Below are 11,054 nucleotides of genomic sequence, written 5' to 3'. Positions count from 1 at the left end.
CTATGGAGTTGGGTTGTGACAATCCATATCAAACTCAAGGTCTCTTTTTCTCATGTCCGAATATGACTTTTGGCGACTTTGAGCCATCTTCAATCTTTTTCTTGCAAGCCTTACTTTCTCCATTGTATATAAACCAAATTGGGACTTATCAATGTCATCTTACCCACTTTAAACCATCCCACCAGGGACCTACATCTTCTCTCATTCAAATCTTCAAAAGGAGCCATTTGGATGCTAGAATGGTAGCTATTATTGTAGGAAAACTCAATCTATGGTAAATGCTCATCCCAACTTCCTTTAAAATTAATAACACATGCCCTCAACGTATCCTCCCATGTTTGAGTTATTCTTTCAGCTTGACGATCAGTTTAAGGGTGAAAAGTGGTACTTAGCTTGACTTTTGTACAAAGACCCTTTTGGAAAGACTTCCAAAAATGTGAAGTGAATTGAGTAACTCGATCCGATATAATAGATAATGGAACACTATAAAACTCTACCAATTTATGGATATACAACTTAACACAATCTTCGGCGCAATAAAAAGTCATAATCGGTAAACAAATATGTTGACTTATTCATTCAGTCCACAACAAACCAAATAGAATCATGTTGCCTTCTAGACGAGGCAAGCCCATCACAAAATCCAAGTTCACACCTTCCCACTTTCAAGTAGGAATCCTGATGTATTGAGCTAAACCTCCCGAGTTTTGATGCTCAACCTTCACTTGTTGACAATTGGGACACCTAGCCATAAATTTTGCTATGTCTTTCTTCATACCATTCCACCAATACATTTTTGTTAAATCACGATACATCTTAGTTGATTCCGGATGAATCGCTAAGAACTATGGGCCTCATCCAATATTAATTCCCTTAGACCATCCTCATTAGGCACATACAAATGACCTTGGTAATGAAGTGCTCTATTTGTCCCTTAGAAGAGGGCCTCAATAGATTTTTCAGCAACCGACTTCTTCAATTCAACTAAAACCATATCATGGTTTTATTTGTCTTTAATATCTACCATAAGAGATGATTCCGAACCATTAGGAATAAGAATACCACTATTACTAGTGGAGGATTCAAGGAAAGAAATTCACGAACTCTCAAACATTCGGGCCCTTCAGAAGGTTTGGCAACACCTGGCGCAACTAGCTAGCGATATGCATCTACTAACTCTACTAAGATACACACTACACTCTTGAAATCCTGATCAGATAGAATAACAGGGGATAGAGGTGGTACCGCTGGTGGGCCTGGGGGCCTATAGCCCTAGAGGCTCCTAAAGTGGTGAAGAAGCGATAAAGGGCTGAGAAGATATCTCCTCATGTGTATCAATATGGGATACCTCTGCCTGTGGTACCTTGTCAACACCCTCACCTACAACTGTATCTAGCCCCTGGTTAGTTGTGGTCTGTCTGGTGTCAGGCATCTCTCTCTATAAACAAATATGAATTATATGCCTGAAAACTCAATCCTTAAGACACCGCTCAATAGCACAAGGTGAGCAAAAAAAGGATGACCATTCTAATATGCCCTATAGATTCTTGATTATCGAATTTGGTGCAAAACATATTTATAAACAAGACTCTACTAGACATAGCTTGCAGACTACCTAGGATATGATGTTGCTCTGATACCAAATTTTTCACACTCCAAGCTCAAGGGGCACAACTGGCACCTGATGCCAAAAAACAGGCCCAAGCCAACCCTACTGAACCATTTGCTACTAGTACATGGCAGCCACATGCAATCAAGAAAACATGCAAGCCCTCGTCTGGCAAGGCCCCTATCAACAATTCTATAAAACAAACAGCTACTCCCAACACTTCATATAAAAAAATAGCCAATTAGCATAGAATTCTTGATTAGTCCATCAAGGACACCATGATCTCTCAATAGAAGCTGAAAGCAGGTATATAAAAAGACAATGCATCAAAAAGCTATCAAGCCCAGCAACCCAACAAACCAGACCAACATGGTTGTAACATAACTAAACAACCCACACACTAGTCTGCAAGCCTCTAAGAGTAGTAAAGTTTGGTGGGATAAGGCCCCGACCTACCAAAAAATATATATACAACAAAAGCTAACAAACCTCAAAAATCTAATAACTTTGGAAGAAAGGAGCTAGCCCACCTACTAGAACTCAACTATGCTACTAGGAGTCTATCGGGCCATCTGCCAGGATATGCACGCATGAATGTAGTGCCCCCAGGAAATGGGGCATCAGTATAGAATAATGTACCGAGTATGAAGGCAATAGACTAAATGAGCAAATATCATAATATACTGAAAGTAATCAAGTAAGGAAATCAAGAATAGGATAAGCATACTAACCTTCTCTAGAATCTAAACATACCAAAAATAATCAACAACAACCTTACCAAGCCCCCATAAGATCGACAAGTATAAACAACAAACAAGACAACCTACCTAGGCCTCCATAATCCTAAAAGGTGCCAATTTAGTCTATGTACCCCTATCAGTAGTTCCCTTGCCCCGTAGGCAGTCAAATTTCCCTCTTACGCAATAATATAGCCCCGTAAGTAGCACCTAGCCCTCTTAGGCATCAATATAACCTCATAGTCCATTCATAGCCCTCTTGTCGGCAACATAGCCCCGTAGGCAACACATAGCCGTTCAGGCATCAATATAGCCCCGTAGACAACTCATAGCCCTCTTAGGCAACACCATAGCCCTATAAGCAATAACATAGCCGTCTTAGGCATCAATATAGCCCCATAGGCAACACATAGCCTTCTTAGGTAATGATTATATTTCCGTAGCTAACCATAATATTCTTAAGCGAAATAATAATAATTTAATAGGCTAAAACCAAGCAATTTAGTTATAAGCAACCTATACAAATAGCCACTAAGTCATGCCCAAAATAGGGCCACCACGAACAGATTTTGAATTCGAACTAGGGAGGATTACAATAACTCGGGAATCCAACAACCAACAATCTTTGCTACAAATATAACAATGATAACAAAAACCTTCTTGTATTGCTCCTAAGCTTTAAGAAAACATGCTGAAAGAAGGAAATAGGCTTAACATACCTTTTTCAATGATTTCAAGTGGACTATGGACTTTCTAACAAAACCCCTTTCTACTAAAACATGGATTTACCACAATTAACACATCAAATATAAGACATCACGATAATCCAATGACAAAAAAATTGAATTTTTATTGTAGATGGCTATTTGCAGCTTATCAAAGCTAGAATAAGTGAAAGAAGGGTCTTACCGTGATATTAACCTTGGAATAGAACTCAAAACCTCAAAATACAGCAAAACCCCACTGCCACAACCTCCACGGAGATACGCCTAACAATTCACAAATAAAACTATGCCAAAATGACAAGCTCGCGATGTAAAAAAGCTTCTCTGAAGCTTACAAGATGAGATAACTATGATCTAAGGAGTATTTTATGGATTAGGGAGGAATTTCTGTATATTTTGGTTGTTGTAACGTGATTAAAATGAAGATAAATGAAGATGGCTACTTTATATAAATTTCCACCGACCTAGAGGGCCCACTTTAAGTGTCTGCTTGTGCAGTCGTACGAAAATATAAACATCTCCCTATTCTGAAGTTGTATTGACAAACAATTTGATACGTTGGAAACTAGACTCATAGACGTTTGATTTGATATTTATGCACCACATAAATCTTTATACATTGGGAGAAAACCTCCAAGACATTTGACACAAATATCAGAGAAATCTTTATAAAGAAACTTACAATAATTTTTGCCAACTTATTTTGCAACCCGCTAAACTTCGAAACTTAAAGTACGAACCTTGAACACTTAAACTGTGATATACCACATAATTCTTAATTTATTAATTGACTCTTTATGTAACCACGAATATACGGGCTAATTAGACATTTCAAAAAGTTGGGGTGTTACAGTCTTAACTACAAATCGTTCCTCAATTGTTGCTTCCACTTCCTCATCAATTGTGTTAATCATAGAAATTACACTCGTGTCACTAGGTTAATCCATCGATTTGCACACATTAAATATAACTTCTTTCTCATTCAACTAGAAGCAAAGCTCTCTACTCTCTACATCTACCAATGTTTTTCGAATCACCAAGAAAGGTCGTCTTTAAATTATAGGGACCTCAAAATATATCTCACAGTCAAGAATCACAAAGTCGGAAGAAAACATAAATTATTCCACTTCCATTAAAACATCATATAAAATACATCTGGCTTCTTTACCATTCTATCTGCCATCAGTCCTATGGTAGGTCTTAGTTCTCCAAGCACCAGCTGGTCAAAAACGACATCCAATTAATGCTTTCTCCTTAATCACACAATGCCTTGGCATATTTCAGCACTCCAATCTAGAATGGGGTGGTGAAAGATCCTAAATTAGCCTTTTTTCTAAACAAAAGAGTTGGACACCATAGCACTGCATTAATGTATCTCTTGAGCAAGTTCTATATTCATAGATTTTTTGTTGGTAACTAAATCCTTCATAAATTTAGCATAGCTAGGCCTTTTTTCAAGAGATCTATAAGAGGAACGTTCACCGATAACTCCTTCAGCATGGAGATAAACTTTGTGAACCTACCTTTCTCTACTTTCTTCTTCTATTCTTGACAAAAGGGAAGAGTTGTTTTAGGTGTTGATGACTTAACTCTTGGTACCTCTTTTATGACCTCTTCTTCAATTTTTGACTCTTCAATACTAGTCAGTTTACTCATCATGTTTGTTACACTTTCACTTACCATTAATTGCAATTTCCTGGTTATATGGTGTATCATCAACCACCACTTTAGTATTAATCAACCTATGGCCACTTTTTATTGTCACATTCATACACAACCCATTTACTCTATGATCATCTTTCGAGTTAGACGCAATATTGCTTCTGAGTGTGCCCATCTATCTGAGATTTAAGGGTACTGAAATTTGATTCATCTTTGCTTCTAGATGTTTGATCGAAATAGAGTGCTAGTTTACAAGTCTTCTCATTTTAGACATGTAATTTCTCATCTTGTTGACCCCTGAATATGCGGACTCTACTCTTTTAAACACATTTGAAAATATCTCTTCCATCTTTGATGCGACTTGATCACTTATAAAAGGTTGATTTACATTGGACTGATTTCTCTTGGGAGGAACATATGCATTGGTGCTCAAGTTTTTGAACCCTTGTGTCACACCCCAAAACTGGGGGGAGGGCGCGACTAACCTCAAAATTGACTTAGTCGAGAAGCCGACTATATAACATCTGAAACTATAACACTTAGACCAATCAGGCCACCTGTCATAACCACTTGGATCGACAATATCGCAACTACATAAAATTAAAAAAAAAACATAATGTCAACTAGACCCTAATACAATTTAACTAAACTACGGAAAGCCGATAAGGCCATCAAACCAAACTGAACTAAATTGTACATACACATCCAGAAAAGCCTATAATAATAAATATAGTGCACAGGATAAGTCCCTGGCCTACCCATATAAAACATCAAAACATAAAATTGTCAAACTAGAACATAGTTCCTGAAAGAAAAGAGCATACCAACTCTCCGCTGAAGTCAGACTCCTACTGTAACTGATGAACAGAGCCTCTACTTGGTTGCAGCACAAATGTTTTCGCGCTTCATTTTTTTAAAAATGGTATTTCAATAATGTGACAACTAATTTTAGAATTTTAAAAAGAAATATCACCTCCTAACAAATTAAAGGCGCGTTAAGGCACCATTTTTATACTAAATTACGAATAAAATTAATTGAAAGGTCAATTGTAACCAGAGTTCGGGTAAAGGTTCAAATTACCTCAAAAAAAAGGTATTAGGCACCTTCCGAGGTCCACAAATATAAATACCTACCGAATCTTATAAATTATATAGGGGTTTTAAAATGTTTCAAACAAGGTCTCTAATTAAAAAAAAATATGTGATAAAGGAAATAAAACCTTAGTTTTTGAAATAAGAACTTAAGCATAAATTAATTAGTCAAATATACATAAACTAGGTGATAAAGAATATAACATTTATTTTTAGGAAAAATGAATAAATAAAGTATGAAACCATTTTTTGTTTAATCTAATTGATGCATATCTATATGATAATATAATTAAACACAAACTTATTTGTTAATTAAAACTATAAATAATTATTACTTCATTAATACCAACGGAATAACTAAGTGATCAATCATACAAAAATTATAACATTGAATAAGCAAGAGGAGAGAAATGACACAAAGATATACGAAAAATTCGTAGAAATTGCATGTAAACTAAATTAACCGAAACCAAAATAAAATAAAATTATAAAAATAATTAATAAGAATAAAATGCTTAAGATTTGAGAGAAGTCACAATAGAATTTTTTAGAGACTTAAAAAAAATATTTGTTTCTTTATAGGGATGATGCCACGATATTGTTAATCGCGCTCCTCCACCATAGCAACATTCTTTGATTTGAGGTCAGTCTTAAAAAATAATAATAATAATTTAAATATAAGTGAAAATTTTGATTTCAATATAAGCATATAAATATTTACATATAAATACACGTAATCCCTTTTTGAGTGGTACTCCCGGGGACGCTCCGGCTAAATTTAAAATTTGAAATTAGACCTCATAATTCCTTTTACTTTCCCGCTAACTATAGATTAGGAGATAATATTTTTGTAATAACTAACAATTTTGAACACACTATCTAGCTCAAGTTGTAGAAAAAGGAAGCTAGATAATGGTTTTTTAAAATGAGTACAAATTGTAAATAAATATTAAAGTGGTAAAAAATGTTTAGTAAACAAAAGAAAGAAAAAAAATATTTAAGCAAGTAAACACATAATTCCCCGTCCCCCAACTGAAAGCAGCCCCAGGTTATTTTATTTTATTTTATGGAGAGTTTACAACATTATTACAAGATCCGAATAAAGAAGCAAGTAAATAAAATAATATCAATTAAAGACAATAGAATAAAAAAATAATAAGATCCCGACTTTTCCGCACAGGCAAACTTTTCTTGTCTTGAACTTTTGTTCAAAACCTGCTAAACCACAAAGGAAATACAAACAAGATACCGAATAACAACAATATGCAATGATCATGTGGCTTTCATGACATAGAAGGTTATAACATATACATACTAAAATATAATGAAATAAACACACACATATAGAGAAAAGAATAGGGGCTAACCTGGATGCTTCCCTTTTATTTAATAATATAAACTATGCAAGAAACTTAAAGTAAGAATATGCAATAAATAAGATTATTCTAGTAAGAAATACTAGCCGGTTAATAGGAGTTTTCTTAATAAGCAAAAGATTAGTAATCTGAAATCCAAACCAGTAGCATAGTAGCCAAAATGCGGAAAGGAAGAACATGAGGGTGATGAATATTGTTGTTAAAACCTTTTTTTTGTTCTAATGAGTGTGAAGTGTGAAATGTGTAGCTTGTGAAGATACATCAATAAAAATGGGTGAAACATGGACTCACGGCTTTCTATCATCGTCCCATGAGTCCAATCCATAGAATATAGCTAAAACATCAAAAACATCACATATATGAGAGTAGGGAACTTGGTCATACTTTAATTGGAGAAAATACAGTCCCTTAAGCTCTACTAACCAAGGAAAAAGGTTTTCCCTTCATTCTAAAGAGTGACTTGAGTAAATTCTAAATTTGGTTGAGAACAAGACTTGATTCTTGGTTGATTTCTCAACTAGGGCTTTTGGAGAGGAGTAGGCTTGAAGAAACAACGAGGAGATTCGAAAATTAGATAGGATCTGTCTCTAATGAATTAAACTCGTTCATATTAGTTTTAAAATATTTAGATCGACTTAACATGTGCCGTGCACATGCCCAGTGCGGTCAATTTTGGCCTCTGCGCAGTTCGTAGTAAAATACATATATCTTTTTACTTCAAAGTTGTATTGACAAGAGGTTTTTTTCATTGGAAACTAGACTCAAATATCTTTAATTTAATATATAATAGGACCTCTAAATCTTTATATACAGGGAGATATGCCCATTCCAAGTCAGACTATATATGGAATTATATAAAATAATCCATCGTGACGTGACGTGACCTTCAAACTGTACTCTTGCTCCAAGTTTTCTTAGGCCTCTAATGTTGGTATAACCCTTATTGTGAAATCATAATATCCCAACAACTCATCAACAAACTATGTAAGAAAAAAAATATAATTTTTGGCACGTACGTCCTTAACTTAATGAGCTAGTTGCCTTAAAATATACGGATTGTTACACTTTTATCTATGTCTCTCCAATTACCTTGATATCTATATCTAAAACTGAATATGTCATGATTTCTATCTTTTCGATTTCCATCTCTCTGATCCTTGTTCTAATCTTTATTTCCACTTTCTTGCCACCAAGACCTTGATTGGTTACTTGGTAGTTTGGACGGGAACCCTCCAACTAATTGTTGATGTAGTTGGTTTCATCATCATACAAATAATTATCTTCATTTGATCTCATGACACTTATCTTTTGGGAACCAAGATCCGTCATCTTTGGTATGCTCTCCTCACAAGCTTCTTCTTTCATCAATTGCTCCCTACTCAATATCTTAGTTGATGCCTAGCTTGTTACCTCAGAATCTCTCGTGTAACAAGCCCCGTTAGTCTTCGTAGCTCTGGCTTGCTCAAATGTATGACCCATTAGAGTCCATTTATCAATATTGTTGCATATCGATTTATTCATAGCATCTAGAGCCTTGTAAAATTAATCTAGTAATACCTTATCCAGCACCTTCTGATTTGGGCACTGCAATAATTTTCTTTTGAACTTCAACCACGATTCATGAAGTGCTTTCCCCGGTTCCTGTCTGAAGTTCTAAACCTTATCCCTTAGCTGAATCTTCTTTGATGGATGGAATGACCTCTCAAGAAACACAACAGTCAATTAAGCTCATGTGGTGATCGACTCCAATGGTAGTTCACGAAGCCAAGTAGTAACTTCATCTTTGATGGCGGATGGGGACAACCTCAATCGAATCCCATCTCGAGTAATACTAGGAAAAGTAAATGATGAGCTGACCCAATAAAGTCCCCCAAAAACTTGTTTGGATCATCGAGACTATCACCCCCGAACCACCAATTTGGTTAAGTAGATGTACCATAGTCATATTGATGTGGAAAGTGGTTGTTCTCTCTAAAGGAGGTGGATTGATATAAGTAGAAAAACCGACTCTTCTAATGTTTATCTCATCCTCCTGCTCAGCTCGAAATTAAGTTGTAACTATCTCTCCGGGTGTTTTATGATGTCTAACATTTTTTAGTTTCTCAATGTCTTCAAGTTTGAGATCAAAAGGAAGTATGTTTACTTCACAATGGTATCGAGCATGCATTGATGTCACCTGAGATTGCTCAAAAATAACAAACAAAAGTAATATGAGAAATAAAGACTAAGCGTCAAAATTACACTTATAGTAATCTTTAAACCGTATTTCCTAGAGATGACGTTAAAATTTGATAAACCCAAATTACACCTCTAAAAAGGTATAGAACTCAAACAAGGTTGGGATCGAATTCTATAGAGAATATGGTAAGAAATGAGAATTACTCTTTGGCATAATACGAACAAATGATCTTTATTTCTAAAAATAGTACATCAGGTAAAATTTTAAAGAGCTTGCTTATTATGCTTTAATTGATTGTGTTTTATCAATGAGAATACAAAACTAAGGTTGTGGATTCTGAGTTTAGGTTGTAGCTGTGATTTAGCTGCCTTTAAAAAATCCTAGTTGAGTAATCTTAGGTGTAAAAACATTTATTTCTAAGGTACATCTAGAGTCCTTCCGGTCTATCTAGAAGGTGTCACCCTAAGTCCTCGTGGAACTTGGGTGTTTCTTTAACAATTATCAACCTATGTCTCAAGTAGACTATATATTTTAGATCTCAAGTCTTTAGGTGGAATGTAAGTTCCAAATCCATGTGCTTAGTTATTTTTTTCTAATCTTAACATTTTTTCCAAGTTTAGAATCCATGTGAGTTCTACCTTTCATTAGAATCCATACAAACAGGAGAACTAACCATACACAAAGAAATACCATATAGATTTTCAAACATAATTATAGCATTGGTACCTCCCTCTTAGGTTTCCATAACCCTAGCTATGGGGTTAGTTACCTATAGATATTGTAGAAACTAAAATAAAAGATTGAGAAAATATCATTTAAAGATTAAAAAAATCATGCTTACAGCCAAAAAAAGGGACTCAACAATCAATATCTTGTTCATAATGCAAAATGTACTGAAGACGTTCGTTTCCTGTGAAAGTAGCATTCCAAGTCGTAAAAACCGGATAAAAATTGTTCTGGAATTGCCTAATGTGGTACGTTGCAGAAACAAGGTATACCAACTTAATTGGAAACGAAGGCTTTACAATTTTCATGGAATTAATCGGAGAGGCCATTCAAAAAATGATGAATGATAAACAACACAATACTCTTCTACCAACATAATAAGTATGTCTTTCGAGTTATTTAACATATATTAGCTAAGTCTCAACCTTGATTTCATGATAACCATTTGTTTCTCCAATTCCATCAATACGCCCAACCTATAACATGTTTTATACTATAAGTTATCAATCAAGTCAAATCTAAAAGAGTAAGTCATAACCTACCTCAAATATCGATCAAACGTGTCACAAACCAACATAAATGCGCTTTTCCTTGCTGAATAGACCTAGAATGATATGATTTTATCAACAATATACTCTACGTGAGTATATGAGTCTATCGATATATATTAGTTTTCCTAAGGTCTATTATGTCTTCATCAGGTCCCAATCCTTCTAAGATTGAAATTAAGCTTATCTAGTCATGTATGTCATCGTTTTCGGATAATGCCTTAATCACTCTCCGACGATTGAATTCAAAGTTATCAAAAATGATTTTGCAACCCACCTTTTTGACTAACCACAAAGAGAGTCCCACTAATGGAAGAACATAGTCTTGTGTTGGATAGGGTATAGCCACAATATGTGGAACTAATTGCACCATTTTTTAAAAAGTTTTTTGTTCTTGGAT

This window comes from Solanum dulcamara, chromosome 6 (genome assembly GCF_947179165.1).
Source record: "Solanum dulcamara chromosome 6, daSolDulc1.2, whole genome shotgun sequence".
Classification (NCBI taxonomy): domain Eukaryota; kingdom Viridiplantae; phylum Streptophyta; class Magnoliopsida; order Solanales; family Solanaceae; genus Solanum; species Solanum dulcamara.
Note: the sequence above shows the minus strand (reverse complement) of the source record.